The sequence below is a fragment of the Heptranchias perlo genome, chromosome 35 (assembly GCF_035084215.1).
Source record: "Heptranchias perlo isolate sHepPer1 chromosome 35, sHepPer1.hap1, whole genome shotgun sequence".
Lineage (NCBI taxonomy): Eukaryota > Metazoa > Chordata > Chondrichthyes > Hexanchiformes > Hexanchidae > Heptranchias > Heptranchias perlo.
Window position 1 is genome coordinate 10,700,581 of NC_090359.1, and position 16,798 is coordinate 10,717,378.

Consider the following 16,798-nt stretch of genomic DNA (forward strand, 5'->3'; position numbering starts at 1 on the left):
TCATTATTCCAGGATTATCCAGGAATCCAAAGATACCCCCGGTATCTCTTCTCGACCACAAACCGACTTCTTGCACCCCCTGCCTCCTCCACCCTCACCACAAAATTTGCGAGGAGCTCCTGGACTATTTTGTCACAAAGATTGAGACCATCCGTTCAGCTGCCGCTTCAGTGGAAAACTCTCCAGTGGCTGGAGTCAGACGGAGCACAAAAGAAGATGGTAGTGGTTGTTGGAGGCCAATCATCTCAGCCCCAGGACATTGCTGCAGGAGTTCCTCAGGGCAGTGTGTTTGGCCCAACCATCTTCAGCTGCTTCATCAATGACCTTTCCCCCATCATAAGGTCAGAAATGGGGATTTTTGCTGATGATTGCGCAGTGTTCAGTTCCATTCGCAACCCCACAGATAAGAAGCAGTCCGTGCCCACATGCAGCAAGACCTGGACAATATCCAGGCTTGGGCTCATAAGTGGCAAGTAACATTCATGCCAGACAATTGCCAGGCAATGACAATCTCCAACAAGAGAGAGTCTGACCACCTCCCCTTGACATTCAACGGCACTACCATCGCCGAATCCCCCATCATCAACATCCTGGGTGTCACCATTGACCAGAAACTTAACTGGACCAGCCATATAAATACTGTGGCTACACGAGTAGGCCAGAAGCTGGGTATTCTGTGGTGAGTGACCCACCTCCGGACTCCCCAAAGCCTTTCCACCATCTACAAGGCACAAGTCAGGAGTTTGATAGAATACTCTCCACTTGCCTGGATGAGTGCAGCTCCAACAACACTCAAGAAGCTCGACACCATCCAGGACAAAGTAGCCCACTTGTTCGGCACCCCATCCACCACCCTAAACATTCACTCCCTTCACCACCGGCGCACTGTGGCTGCAGTGTGTACCATCCACAGGATGCACTGCAGCAATTCGCCAAGGCTTCTTCGACAGCACCTCCCAAACCCACGACCTCTAACATCTAGAAGGACAAGGGCAGCAGGCACATGGGAACAACACCACCTGCACGTTCCCTTCCAAGTCACACACCATCCCGACTTGGAAATATATCACCGTTCCTTCATCGTCGCTGGGTCAAAATCCTGGAACTCCCTACCTAACAGCACTGTGGGAGAACCTTCACCACATGGACTGCAACAGTTCAAGAAGGCGGCTCACCACCACCTTCTCAAGGGCAATTAGGGATGGGCAATAAATGGTGGCCTCGCCAGCGACGCCCACATCCCATGAACGATTAAAAAAAGGCAGCAATGGCGCGGCTGGCATACAAAACCATGCTGGCAAAGCTCAATGGATTAGCAGTCCATCACCTCAACCACTCAGCCACCTGGTCGCAAGAACAGTGCAAAGAAAGCCCTTTTATTTGATTCTTTCAAGGCAAAAATCTTGGACTCAAAGGTCAGAGTCGGAAAGCCGCTTTTCAATCACCAGTTCCGAGATTCTGGACAACACTCTTGTGAAGCGGTAGCGTGGCCGAGCGGTCCAAGGCGCTGGATTTAGGCTCCAGTCTCTGCGCTGCCATAATCTGAGCTGTTGAACATTTTAGCCTCATCACCAAAATCTTTCTTTTCTCAGCAGTGTCATGCGTGCCATTAATGTTGTTGGGGCACAACTGCCACACCTCATGTGCTGCGTCGTGATCGTTTTGTGGTTAACACTCTGCGTTGTGGTCGCAGTAACATCGGAGCGAATCCGAGTCTCCACAGAGTTTCATTTACCGATTTTTTTCCTTCGCCACATGTGCTGAGTGGATGCAGCAAGAAATCAATCTTTACAATATGAAAGAAAAATGTTTTGGTGAAACCTTTCAATTCCGTAAAATCCCACCTCTCTCACATGCCTGGACTTGATGTTCCACAGTTCAAACCCGCCTCTTCTCCCAGCTTTTTCTTCCTTCCACAGTCAATAGGCCGCCTTTACTTTCCTCCTTCCATTTCATGGAAACTTTCCTGCGGCATTGCCGACTCTAACATTCACTATCACGATCTCACTCCTTTAAGTTTGTTCTGCTCCGACCGCTGTTTCTATTGGGCACATGTCCCATTCACACCAATGTTCATTTGTGCCTTGAAATCAGTCGACACATTTCGATCTGCGTGACCGCTCGACAGACAAACACGACGAAAGCAGGGCTGGTCTCTGGAAAGACAGCCGCCCGAATGTTCACGAAATTTACTTGGGGAATCTTGTGATCCAGGGGATGGTAACTGAAGAACTGGTTTTTGTTTTGATGCTTGTTGGCTCTTTTCTCTCAGCAGTTGAGTTGCGTGAGTGACGGGCAGCGCTACAGAGCTGCGAATGGCGGTTGAAAGGTTCACATTTGGCAAGTTGGGGCGGTGCAGTAAGATCGGAAGTGTTCCGCCTTGATCTTAATAGTTCTGTTGAAACGTGCGATTGAATCGAGTAGAGGATAAATGTAAAGAGCGCCTGTGGGGAAAAAGGAGCGATTACAGGCCATGAGCGGAAGGTCTTTCAAATTCTCGTGGCGCAGGACGCTGTGTGCGGAAACGGCAGATTTTAAAGCGCGTGTGTCGGAAAGTAAAGTGCGATCTTGTGTGTGAGAAGAGCACAAGAAAGTTGTGCTTGAAGCTGCGCCCTTGAGGCAAGTTGCAGGTTGTCAGGAAAACTGCGATAGTGAACGCACAAAAATAAACCCAGAAACTGCTGGCAACACTCAGCAGGTCAGGTCGTATCTGTGGAGAGATACTCAAGTATTTATCCAATTCTCCTTTTAAAGTTACGATTGAATCGAGCTCCACCATCCTTTAAGGCAGTGCGTTCCAGATCATAACAATTTGCTGTGTAAAAAAACCTGCTTATTTCCCTCTATTTCTACCCTTAACCTTCATTGCTCGAAGCAGAACAATCCCAGGTTCTCGAGTCTCTCCACACAACTAAACCCCATCCCTGGTATAATTCTGGGAAATCTCCTCTCCATCCTCTCCAAGACCTTGACATCCTTAATAAGTTATAGTGCCCAGAATTGGACACATTACTTCAGATGAGGCCTGAACAATGATTTATAAACGTTTAACATAACTTCCTTGCTTTTGTACTCTATTTCTCTATTATTAAGCCAAGGAACCGGATGCTGTTTTAACGGTTTCACCAACTTGTGCTGCCACATTCAAAGATGTTGATGAAAACTGTCGAAACTTAACACTATACAAATGCATTAACACCCAAACAAGTAGTACAAGGAGAAACTTTATTGAACCCCAACTTGTATACAAGTGGAAGTGCACCTCAAACAATGGTTGAGGGTGGAACTTCGCCGAGTCAATGAATCAGTTCATGTTCATACAATTCATGAGGCAACGCCCACCTGTTACAGAATATGGGCGTACACGTACATTCTTTATTGGCTCAGGTCGTTGGTCAATCAAGTAGTGAGCCAGCCGCCGAACATCCATAGACATCACGTAGGCCTGAGCAGATGTCAGCTATTTTCTTTCTCTCTGCATTCCTGTTCCTTGTTATCAGTAAGGCTGGAGCCAGTCTCAAGGCTTCATGGCCATTCATCAACTCTATTATTATTATATTCTGTCCTTCTCTCAAGGAAGGCCTGGCTGTGCTAGGCCTCATTATCAACATACCAAGGCTCAAACGCAATTACACAATTGTGCTTACTTTGTGTTTGTGGCTAATCCTATCATGTGAGTTAATAAAGAGTTAATATGGTCAAGTATCCCGTCATGCACTTCCACAAAATTACCAGCAACACATTGGGTGAGAACGAAAAACACAGCACAGGCCGGGATGGCGGAGAGAGACAGAGACACGTGTTGTGATCTGTAACTTTTTATAAACACTTCAGTTTATTTCACTCCGTGTCCAACACCGTGCGATCTCCCCTAGTGTGTCAGCTTTCAGTGTTCTCCAGAGTGTAATATATTGAATTGTCTCTTGGATCAGAAGGAGTGGTAGACGGGGGTCTGTGTGCGGAGGGTTCGGGGGGTGAGCTCTGATTCCCGCCCTCTTCTGGATTGAAAGGAGAAAAGAATGAATGAGAGAGAGAAGTGATGTGGGAGAAGGGTTGATGGAAGAATTTGTCCGTGAACTTAATTAAAGTGGCCAAAAATAAGATAATATTAAGATATCATCAGCAGAACATTAATACAAGCTGTAAAACAAAAGAAAAATACTGCAGATGATGGAAATCTGAAGTAAAAACAGAAAATGCTGGAAATACTCAGCAGGTCAGGCAGCATCTGTGGAGAGATTTCTGATGAAATGTCATCGGCCTGAAAGGATGTTTCTCTCTCCACAGATGCTGCCTGACCTGCTGAGTGTTTCCCGCATTTTCTGTTTTTATTATTAATATAACCTGAGCTCTCTCGAGCGTTCATTGGTCGATTCACTGATAAAGCTGGGAATTGAGGGGAAGCTGGTTCATGGCGAACCCCAGCTCTGAATCCCCCCGGCAGAGAGTTCAAGGAATGTTGAATATAAATGAGATTCAACGACAGGATCAGAAAATCTCTCCTTGATGGTCGGTCTCATTCTCCCGAAGTGAGGAATGAGCGGGAGGGGTTATATTTTATTCCAAGAGGAAGTCTCAAAGTGCAGTTCACAGTGGGGCTGAAACAGCTGAATTGGGCGAGCGTTCAACAGAAAATGTAAAGGTTCCTGGTTCGATCCCGGATTTCAGCAGTTTTCTGTTATTTTGTTTCTTCTTCTATGGGCCGATTCTCAAACATTTATTTACACTGACATTTTTACCCGACACTGAACGGTTGGGGATGGAATAGAGAGACATCAAGGATGTCTGTATTTAGCTTTTTTTCTCAATTTCCTTCTGCCTTTCTCTCTGGTTTTTGTTTCTCTCGGTGCTCGATGAACATTTGATTTGATGCATTTGTCCTAAACTGATGCCCTTTCCACATCTCAGGGCGGTCAGACACGCTCTGTCTGTCTGTTACTGCTTGTGACCATTAACGGGAACAGGCCGCGAGTTAAACATTTATCAGCAAACCGCCAGAGAGATAACACAGCGGGAATAAAACACATTGCCTCACATTGTTAGACACCGAGTGACACAGATTGTAATGTGTGTCAGTAAACAGACCCGGAAAACAGAGTCCGAGAAAGGAAAGAAATAGAGAGATAGAAAAGAGTGATAAAAAGAAAGAAAACCCTTTCTCCACCCCAACAACAACTTGCATTTATATCGCGCCTTTAACGGAGTAAAACGTCCCAAGGCGCTTCACAGGAGCGATTATCAAACAAAATGTGACACGGAGCCACATAAGGAGATATTGGGACAGGTGAGGTAGGTTTTAAGTGTCTGAAGGAGGAGAGAGAGGTCGAGAGGCGGGGAGGTTTAGGGAGGGAAATCCAGAGCTTTGGGCCCAGTCGGTTGAAGTCACGGCCGCCAATGGTGGAGCGATGAAAATCGTGGATGCGCAAGAGGCCTATTTTTTCATGCCCTCTCTTTGCTTTCCTATTTTCCTTTTTAATTTCACCAACGTTTAATGATTTCTCACCATTTAAAACATATTCTGATCTTTTATTCTTCCCATCAAAGTGAATAACCTCACATTTCCCCACATTATACTCCATCTGCCACCTTCTTGCCCACTCACTTAACCTGTCTATATCCCTTTGCAGATACTTTGTGTCCTCCTCACAGCTTACTTTCCGATCTATCTTTGTATCGTCAGCAAACTTGGACACATTGCACTCGGTCCCTTCATCTAAGTCGTTAATACAGATTGAAAATAGCTGACGCCCAAAAACGGCCGGCATTGCTCTCTGTTCAGTCAAGAGGAACTTCCCTGCCTGGAAATTGGTCCCAGCCTTGTTGAGGTGCAACACGTCCATCTTGTGCAGGTCTTTAATATTAATCAATGCACAATGAGGCCCTGGGAAAGTGAGTATCTCTCCACAGATACTGTCTGGCCAGCTGAGTGTTGCCAGCAGTTTCAGGGTTTATTTTTGTGCTTTCACTATCGCAGTTTTCCTGACAACCTGCAACTTGCCTCAAGGGCGCAGCTTCAAGAACAACTTTCTTGTGCTCTTCTCACACACAAGATCGCACTTTACTTTCCGACACACGCGCTTTAAAATCTGCCGTTTCCGCACACAGCGTCCTGCGCCACGAGAATTTGAAAGACCTTCTGCTCATGGCCTGTAATCGCTCCTTTTTCCCCACAGGCGCTCTTTACATTTATCCTCGACTCGCTTCAATCTCACGCTTCAACAGAACTATTAAGATCAAGGCGGAACACTTCCGATCTTACTGCAGCGCCCCAACTTGCCAAATGTGCACCTTTCAACCGCCATTCGCAGCTCTGTCGCGCTGCCCGTCACTCACGCAACTCAACTGTTTCGAGAAAAGAGCCAACAAGCATCAAAACAAAAACCAGTTCTTCAGTTACCATCCCCTGGATCATAAGATCACCGAAGTGAATTTCGTGAACATTCGGGCGGCTGTCTTTCCAGAGACCAGCCCTGCTTTCGTCGTGTTTGTCTGTCGAGCGGTCACGCAGATCGAAATGTATCGACTGGTTTCAAGGCACAAATGAACATTGGCGCGAATGGGACATGTGCCCAATAGAAACAGCGGTCGGAGCAGAACAAACTTAAAGGCATAAGATCGTGAAAGTGAATGTTAGAGTCGGCAATGTTCATGAAATGGAAGGAGGAAAGTAAAGGCGGCCTATTGACTGTGGAAGGAAGAAAAAGCTGGGAGAAGAGGCGGGTTTGAACTGCGGCACATGAAGGACAGGCATGTGAGAGTGCTGGGATTTGATGGAATATTTGGTTTTATTTCATGTATGAAAGATTGATATTTTACTGCATTCGATGAGCAGAAGACAAAAACTATGCCGTGACTCGGATTCGAACCGAGGTTGCTGCGGCCACAACGCAGCGTACTAACCACGATACGATCACGGCACCACACCACAACTGGAACTGCTCTACCTATAGTATTTATAAAGCTCCTTTAAGGTAGCAAAAGATCCCAAGGGGCTTCACAGTCACGTTTTCAAACAAAATTTGACACAACCACAGAAGGAGATATGAGAAGCAAAATACTGCCGATGCTGGAAATTTGAAAAAAAAAACAGAAAATGTTGTAAATAATCAGCAAGTCAGGCAGCATCTGTGGAGAGAGAAACAGAGTTAACGTTTCAGGTCGATGATCCGTCGTCAGAACTGGAAAAGGTTGAAGATTAAACAGAAATTGTGCACTTTGATTGATACTTCACGTTATTCACATCTTACACTCGCAACACCTCCGGCCGCCAATCAGGACTTTGCTGATTTGAGCAGAGTTCAGTGAGCAATGCAAAATTCATCCATCGTGGCTTCGGATTGGACTGAAACCCAGGACTTCTGGATGAATATAATGAAGGAACCAACACATCAAACGGTAAATGCAATAATGGCGCGGATGGGATAAAAACCATGCGTGGAGAGAGAGGTCGAGAGTGAGCATGTGGCGGTGCGTGGCGTTGAGCGTGGATCTCAGGAAGCGGCGGGAGCAGTGGTTGGAGGAACGCTGAATATCATGGAGATATCTGGAATCATGGGCGGATCCGAAACATGAAGGGTGGAATTTAAGTTGGAATCCACGTGGAATAAGTCGGAGCCGGACACAATTGCTGAGGAAGGAGATGTGTCTGTGAAAGTGAGTTTTAGTAGAAACCTGATCAAACACTCTCTCTTCAGCAGCACCGACTCTCTCTACTTCAGAGCTGTCCTGGTCCGCAGTTCCATTTCATCCTTCGCCTCATCCGGCGCTTTAATGAAAAAAACTTTTTTCCTTCCTTTCAGGTGTCAAGGACCGCAAGTTTCAACAACTCTTAGATACCAACACCCCTCCCGATCCTTCTTCCCCTTCACTTTCCACTGACCCCATCCCTCCCTCCAATCTCTTTGTCGTGTTTTCACCATTCCCTCTGACCTTCCCCTCTCTGGCCCCAAACTTCAGTCCTCAGCAAAGGCCTCAGCTTCATCCCCTTACGCCCCCACCTCAATGAGTTTCGAGCTGGACTCGATGCTGAGCTCTTCTTCCATCACCTTCACCTCCGCGCCCATTTCTTTGTCCAGGAGTCTTCCCCCCGCACAGCGGACCCTGTCTCCCATCTTCAGAATTCCCGTTCCACCTGGACCCCTCCCTCTATCCTCTTACCCTCTCTTGAACTTTTCATTGCGAACTGCCAGCGTAACATCGACCGTCTCAATTTCTTTACTCCCCTCACTCACTCTGACCTCCCTCCCTCTGAACTCGCAGCACTCCGTTCTCTCGAGTCCGATCCTGACATTGTCATTAAACCTGCTGACAAGGGCGGCTCTGTTGTTGTTGTGAGGTGAACAGACCTCTACCTAGTGGAGGCTGAACGCCAACTCTCCGATACCACCTCCTACCTTCCCCTGGACCATGACCCCACCACCGAACATCAAGCCATAGTTTCCCAGACCGTTACTGACCTCATCTCCTCTGGAGATCTTCCCCCAAGGCCTCCAACCTCACAGTCCCCCAACCCCGCACAGCCCACTTCAACCTCCTTCCCAAGATCTACAAACAGGACTGCCCTGGTAGATCCATCGTCTCAGCCTGTTCTCGTCCCACGGAACCAATTTCTTCCTATCTCGACTCTATTTTCTCTCCCCTCCTCCAGTCTATTCCGACCTGCATCCATGACTCTTCCGACATCCTCCGCCACTTAAACAGTTTCCAGTTGCCCAGCCCTAACTGTCTCCATTTTTTCTGTGGACGTCCAGTCCGTCGACACCTCCATCTCCCTCCAGGGCGTCCTGCGGGCTCTCTGCCTCTTCCTTGAACGAAGACGCAACCAGTCTCCATCCACCACCCTCCTCTGCCTGGCTGAACTTGTTCTTACATTGAACAACTTCTCCTTTGACTCCACTCACTTCCTCCAAATAAAAGGTGTTGCTATGGGAACCCTTATGGGTCCTAGCTATGGCTCCCTTTTTTGTGGGATACGTGGAATATTCTTTGTTCCAGTCCTACTCAGCTCCCCTCCCTCACCTCTTTTTCTGGTACATTGATGACTGTATCGATGCCGTTTCCTGCTCCCGCCCTGAACTGGGAAATGTCATCAAGGTTGCTTCCAATTTCCACCCTTCCCTCGCCTTCACACGGTCCATCTCCGAATCTTCCCTTCCCTTCCTCGACCTCTCTATCTCCATTTCCGCGGATAGGCTGTCAACCAATATCTATTATAAGCCCACCGACCCTCACAGCTACCTTGATTACACTTCCTCCCACTCCGCTTCCTGTAAGGACTCTATTCCCTTCTCCCAGTTTCTCTGTCTCCATCACATCTGTTCTGACGATGCCACCTTCCACACCAGTGCTTCCGATAAGTCTTCCTTTCTCCTCAACCGATGATTCCCCTCCACTGTAGTTAACAGGGCCCTTGACCGTGTCCGTCCCATTTCCTCCACTTCTGCCCTCACACCCTCCCTCCCAGAACCATGACAGGGTTCCTCTTGTCCTTCCTTTCCACCCCACCAGCCTCTACATTCAACGTACCATCTTCCCCCATTTCAACCACGTCCAGCGGAATGCCACCACCAAACACAACACCCCCTCCACTCCCCTTTCAACATCCTGAAGCGACTGCTCCCTCCTCGACACCCTGGTCCACTCTTCCATCACCCCCAACACCCGCTCTCCTCCCACCGCACCTTCCCATGCAACTCCTGCCCTTTCACCTCCTCCCTTCCCACCTCCCAGGGCCCCAAACATTCCTTCCAGGTGCAACAGTGATTTACTTGTACTTCTTTCAATTTACTGTACTGTACTCGCTGCTCGCAATGCGGCCTCCTCTACATTGGGGCGACCAAACGCAGATTGGGTGATCGCTTTGCTGAACACTTCTGCTCAGTCCACAAGCTTGACCCTGACCTGCCGGTCACTTGTCATTTTAATTCCCCGTCCCACTCCCACTCTGACCTCTCTGTCCTCGGCCTCTTACACTGTTCCAATGAAGCTCAACGGAAGCTCGAGAAACAGCACCTCATCTTTCGATTAGTCTCTTTACAACCTTCTGAACTCAACATTGATTTCAACAACTCGAGAACATAAACACTGATCACATTTTTTTCGGAGACCAAGTGCTGATTGTGGTTCTAATGTTGCCATTTACAGCTCCTCTAGACCCATCTTTTGTTTCTTTACTTGTCCCATTCCCACCCTCCTTGACTTGCACCATCATCCCTTTTGTTATTTAATCACTCCTGCCCTCCACCCGATCAGAGACCTTCCCTTTTGTTCTTTCCTCCCCTCCCCTTCCTCCCCCATCCCTTTTCCTGACTCTGTACTTGCTGAAAAACTGTTTAATCTTCAACTTTTTCCATTTCTGACGAAGGGTCATCGACCTGAAACGTTAACTCTGTTTCTCTCTCCACAGACGCTGCCGGACTTGTTGAGTATTTCCAGCATTTTCTGTTTGTATTTCAAATTTCCAGCATCCGCAGTATTTTGCTTCTAATATCTCCTTCTGTGGCTCGGGGTCAAATTTTGTTTAAAAAAGCTCCTGTGAAGCCCCTTGGGACGTTTTGCTACGTTAAATGTGTGATATAAATGGACGTTGTATTTGTAGTTGTTGTTGTTGAAACTGATTAAAGTTTCTCTGTCACCCAGTGTCCATGTCAGTGTTTCTGTCAGTCTGCAGCAGAAAGTTATCGGTTGATCAATGGCGATTACAACAATTATTCATCTTTCACAGAGTTTCATTAATTTTCTGTAATTAATGTAATCAGGTTCTTGTAGCTGTAACCTCAAACTTTAGCTCGGTGAATGAATGGTTTAGTTTGTAACAAGTCGTGTTACCTGCGCAAAGCAGCTGCACAGGAGTTCCAAATCCACCCTCTCGCCACCATAAGATCATAAGACCATAAGAGATAGGAGCAGGAGTCGGCCATTTGGCCCTTCGAGCCTGCTCCGCCATTTAATGAGATCATGGCTGATCTGATTTTTACCTCAACTCCACTTTTCCGCCTTTTCCCCATATCCTTTGATTCCCTCGCCACTCGTCAATCACATTAACTGAACTTGACCCGGGCCCAGTGTCACCGCGCTGAAATCACGTCTTTGTCCGGCAGATGACTTTAACATCAGTGTTGCTGTTTTACGAGTGAAAAGTGATCCCGCTTCACTCTAGGGGCATTGGACAAATTTGTAGATGCCGTGTAGTCGGTGCTGGGACCACTGCTTTTCTTGATATATATTAATGACTTGGACTTGGGTGTTCAGGGCATAATTTCAAAATTTGCAGATGACACAAAACCTGCAAGGGTAGTAACCAGTGAGGAGGATAGTGATAGATTTCAAGAGGATATAGACAGGCTGGTGGCATGGGCGGACACGTGGCAGATGAAATTTAACGCAGAAAAATGTGAAGTGATCCATTTCGGTTGGAAGAACGAGGAGAGGCAAAATAAATTAGAGGGCACAACTCTAAAAGAGGTACAGGAACAGAGAGATCTGGGGGTACATGTGCACAAATCGTTAAAGGTGACAAGGCAGGTTAAGAAAGCCGATTAAAAAGCATACGGGATCCTGGGCTTTATAAATAGGGGCATAGAGTAAAAAATTATGGAAGTCATGATGAAACTTCGTAAAACACTGGTTTGGCCACAACTGGAGCATTGTGTCCAGTTCTGGGCACCGCACTTCAAGAAAGATCTGATGGCCTTAGAGAGGGTGCAGAAGAGATTTACAAGAATGATTCCAGGGATGAGGGACTTTCGTTCCGTGGACAGACTGGAGAAGCTGGGTTTATTCTCCTTGGAACAGAGACGGTTGTGAGGAGATTTGATCGAGGTGTTCAAAATCATGAAGGGTGCAGACAGAGTCGATAGAGAGAAACTGTTCCCATTGGTGGAAATGTCAAGCACCAGAGGACACAGATTTGACGTGATTGGCAAAAGAACCAAAGGTGAAATGAGGAAAAACTTTTTTACACAGCGAGTGGTTAGGATCTGGAATGCACTGCCCGAGGGGGTGGTGGAGGCAGATTCAATCATGGCCTTCAAAAGGAAATGGATAAGTACTTGACAGGAAAAGAATTGCAGGGCAACCGGAATAGGGCGGGTGAGTGGGACCAGCTGGATTGCTGTTGCATGGAGCCGGCGGGGACTCGATGGGCCGAATGGCCTCCTTCCGTGCTGTTGCCTTTCTATGATTCTAGGATTCTAGTGGGCCAAGTAAAGGATCAGGACAGATAATACCGAGAACAATTCAAAAAGAAGCACAAGTTGATGAAACCAGCGCTGGTGAAATTGCTGGGTGGATATTAAAAGGATGGGCCGTGGGAGGGGCTGGACCGCTATTCTGCAACAATTTGAGGCGCTGCTTATTGCTGTGGTTCGGGTCTTGTAGCAGCAGCTGAGGTGTGGCGCCGTGATCGTATAGTGGTTAGTACTCTGCGTTGTGGTCGCAGCAACCTCGGTTCGAATCCAAGTCACGGCATAACTTTCTCACCTCTTTTATCCTCTGCCACACATACTGATAGAATGCAGCAATATATCAATCTTTAACATATATAAGAAATATTTTTTGTTGGTGGCGAAAACCTATCCATTCCTTCAAATCCCAGCACTCTCACATGCCTGTACTTGATGTTCCACAGTTCAAACCCGCCTCTTCTCCCCGCTTTTTCTTCCTTCCACAGTCAATAGGCCGCCTTCACTTCCCTCCTTCCATTTCATGGACACTTTCCTGCTCCATTGCCGACTCTAACATTCACTTTCACGATCTCACGCCTTGTAAGTTTGTTCTGCTCTGACCGCTGTTTCTATTGGGCACATGTCCCATTCGCACCAATGTTCATTTGTGCCTTGAAACCAGTCGATACATTTCGATCTGCGTGACCGCTCGACAGACAAACACGACGAAAGCAGGGCTGGTCTCTGGAAAGACAGCCGCCCGAATGTTCACGAAATTTACTTCGGGAATCTTGTGATCCAGGGGATGGTAACTGAAGAACTGGTTTTTGTTTTAATGCTTGTTGGCTCTTTTCTCTCAGCAGTTGAGGTGCGTGAGCGACGGGCAGCGCAACAGAGCTGCGAATGGCGGTTCAAAGGTTCACATTTGGCAAGTTGGGGCGGTGCAGTAAGATCGGAAGTGTTCCGCCTTGATCTTAATAGTTCTGTTGAAATTTGTGATTGAATCGAGTAGAGGATAAATGTAAAGATCGCCTGTGGGGAAAAAGGAGCGATTACAGGCCATGAGCGAAAGGTCTTTCAAATTCTCATGGCGCAGGACGCTGTGTGCGGAAACGGCAGATTTTAAAGCGAGTGTGTCGGAAAGTAAAGTGCGATCTTGTGTGTGAGAAGAGCAAAAGAAAGTTGTGCTTGAAGCTGCGCCCTTGAGGCAAGTTGCAGGTTGTCAGGAAAACTGCTATAGTGAAAGCTCAAAAATAAAACCAGAAACTGCTGGCAACACTCAGCAGGTCAGGTAGTATCTGTGGGGAGATACTCAAGTATTTATCCAATTCTCCTTTTCAAGTTACGATTGAATCGAGCTCCACCATCCTTTAAGGCAGTGCGTTCCAGATCATAACAATTCGCTGTGTAAAAAAAATCTCCTTATTTCCCTTCGAGTTCTTTCGCCAATTATCTTAAATCTGCGTCCGTTGGTTGCCGACCCTCCCGCCAGTGGGTGAAGTTTCTCCTTATTTACTCGATCAAAACCCCTCTTAATTTTGAACACGTGGATTACTTCTACCCTTAACCTTCATTGCTCGAAGCAGAACAATCCCAGGTTCTCGAGTCTCTCCACACAACTAAACCCCACCCCTGGTATAATTCTGGTAAATCTCCTCTCCATCTTCTCCAAGACCTTGACCTCCTTAATAAATTATAGTGCCCAGAATTGGACACAATACTTCAGATGAGGCCTGAACAATGATTTATAAACGTTTAATATAACTTCCTTGCTTTTGTACTCTATTTCTCGATTATTAAGCCAAGGAACTGGATGCTGTTTTAACGGCTTGAACAAATCGTGCTGCCACATTCAAAGATGTTGATGAAAATTACCAGGAACACATTGAGTCAGCTCACTCGGCACAGGCCCGGGACTGAGCCTCGGCTTCTCTTGCTCCGTGGCTCAGTCGCACACCTCGTGAGATCAGCTCACTCAGGACAGGCTGGAGATTGAACATGTGCCCATCCTGCTCTTTGGGACTCAGTTCCACATCAGTTGAGATCAGCTCACTCCGCACAGGCCGGGATGGTGGAGAGAGACAGAGACACGTGTTGTGATCTGTAACTTTTTATAAACACTTCAGTTTATTTCACTCCGTGTCCAACACCGTGCGATCTCCCCTGGTGTGTCAGCTTTCTGTGTTTATACAGAGTGTAATGTATTGAATTGTCTCTTGGATCACACGGGGTGGTACACGGGGGTCTGTGTGCGGAGGATTCGGGGGGTGAGCTCTGATTCCCGCCCTCTTCTGGATTGAAAGAAGAAAAGAATGAATGAGAGAGAGAAGCGATGTGGGAGAAGGGATGATGGAAGCATTTGTCCATGAACCTGATTAAAATGGCCCAAAAACAAGATAATATTAAGATATCATCAGCAGAACATTAATACAAGCTGTAAAACAAAAGCAAAATACTGCAGATGCTGGAAATCTGAAGTAAAAACAGAAAATACTGGAAATACTCAGCAGGTCAGGCAGCATCTGTGGAGAGAGTTCTGATGAAAGGTCATCGACCTGAAAGGATGTTTCTCTCTCCACAGATGCTGCCTGACCTGCTGATTGTTTCCCGCATTTTCTGTTTTTATTATTAATATAACCTGAGCTCTGTCGAGCGTTTGTTGGTCGTTTCACTGATAAAGCTAGGAATTGAGGGGAAGCTGGTTCATGGCGAACCCCAACTCTGAATCCCCCCTGCAAAGTGTTCAAGGAATGTTTAATATAAATGAGATTCAACGACAGGATCAGAAAATCTCTCCTTGATGGTCGGTCTCATTCTCCCGAAGTGAGGAATGAGCGGGAGGGGCAATTCCACCCGGGGTTATATTTTATTCCAAGAGGCTGAACCAAAAGATCAGTTTGCGGTGGGGCCGAAATAGCTCAGTTGGGAGAGCGTTAGACTGAAGATCTGAAGGTCCCGGGTTCGATCCCGGGTTTCGGCAGTTTTGGGTTATTTTGTTTCTTCTTCTTTGGGCCGATTCTCGAACATTTGTTTGCACTGACATTTTTACCCAACAGTGAACGGTTGGGGATGGAATAGAGAGACATCAAGGATGTCTGTATTTAGCTTTTATTTCTCTATTTCCTTCTACCTTTCTATCTGGTTTTTGTCTCTCTCGGTGCCCGATGAACATTTGATTTGATGCATTTGTCCTAAACTGATGCCTTTTTCACATCTCAGGGCGGTCAGACACGCTCTGTCTGTCTGTTACTGCTTGTGACCATTAACGGGAACAGGCCGCGAGTTAAACATTTATCAGCAAACCGCCAGAGAGATAACACAGCGGGAATAAAACACATTGCCTCACATTGTTAGACACCGAGTGACACAGATTGTAATGTGTGTCAGTAAACAGACCCGGAAAACAGAGTCCGAGAAAGGAAAGAAATAGAGAGATAGAAAAGAGTCATAAAAAGAAAGAAAAACCCTTTCTCCACCCCAACAACAACAACAACTTGCATTTATATCGCGCCTTTAACGGAGTAAAACGTCCCAAGGCGCTTCACAGGAGCGATTATCAAACAAAATGTGACACGGAGCCACATAAGGAGATATTGGGACAGGTGAGGTCGGTTTTAAGTGTCTTAAGGGAGGAGAAAGAGGTCGAGAGGCGGGGAGGTTTAGGGAGGGAAATCCAGAGATTTGGGCCCAGTCGGTTGAAGTCACGGCCGCCAATGGTGGAGCGATGAAAATCGTGGATGCGCAAGAGGCCTATTTTTTCATGCCCTCTCTTTGCTTTCCTATTTTCCTTTTTAATTTCACCAACGTTTAATGATTTCTCACCATTTAAAACATATTCTGTTCTTTTATTCTTCCCATCAAAGTGAATAACCTCACATTTCCCCACATTATACTCCATCTGCCACCTTCTTGCCCACTCACTTAACCTGTCTATATCCCTTTGCAGACACTTTGTGTCCTCCTCACAGCTTACTTTCCGATCTATCTTTGTATCGTCAGCAAACTTGGACACATTGCACTCGGTCCCTTCATCTAAGTCGTTAATACAGATTGAAAATAGCTGACGCCCAAAAACGGCCGGCATTGCTCTCTGTTCAGTCAAGAGGAACTTCCCTGCCTGGAAATTGGTCCCAGCCTTGTTGAGGTGCAACACGTCCATCTTGTGCAGGTCTTTAATATTAATCAATGCACAATGAGGCCCTGGGAAAGCGAGTATCTCTCCACAGATACTGTCTGACCTGCTGAGTGTTGAGAGCAGTTTCTGGGTTTATTTTTGAGCTTTCACTATCGCAGTTTTCCTGACAACCTGCAACTTGCCTCAAGGGCGCAGCTTCAAGAACAACTTTCTTGTGCTCTTCTCACACACAAGATCGCACTTTACTTTCCGACACACGCGCTTTAAAATCTGCCGTTTCCGCACACAGCGTCTTGCGCCACGAGAATTTGAAAGACCTTCTGCTCATGGCCTGTAATCGCTCCTTTTTCCCCACAGGCGCTCTTTACATTTATCCTCTACTCGCTTCAATCTCACGCTTCAACAGAACTATTAAGATCAAGGCGGAACACTTCCGATCTTACTGCACCGCCCCAACTTGCCAAATGTGCACCTTTCAACCGCCATTCACAGCTCTGTA

At 46.8% G+C, this 16,798-nt stretch overlaps 1 protein-coding gene, 1 long non-coding RNA gene and 1 other non-coding gene across 3 annotated transcripts in view; 2 read left to right on the plus strand and 1 right to left on the minus strand.

Annotated features, from left to right (window-relative positions):
• The window catches only part of LOC137302350 (uncharacterized), a 413,555-nt gene that overhangs the window by 74,585 nt on the left and 322,172 nt on the right, over positions 1-16,798 (plus strand). The window lies entirely within an intron of this gene.
• Positions 1-16,798, minus strand: part of LOC137302345 (zona pellucida sperm-binding protein 3-like) — a 1,023,493-nt gene that overhangs the window by 9,025 nt on the left and 997,670 nt on the right. The window lies entirely within an intron of this gene.
• Positions 15,072-15,144, plus strand: trnaf-gaa (transfer RNA phenylalanine (anticodon GAA)). The gene has a single exon. It is a non-coding gene; the product is annotated as a tRNA-Phe (tRNA).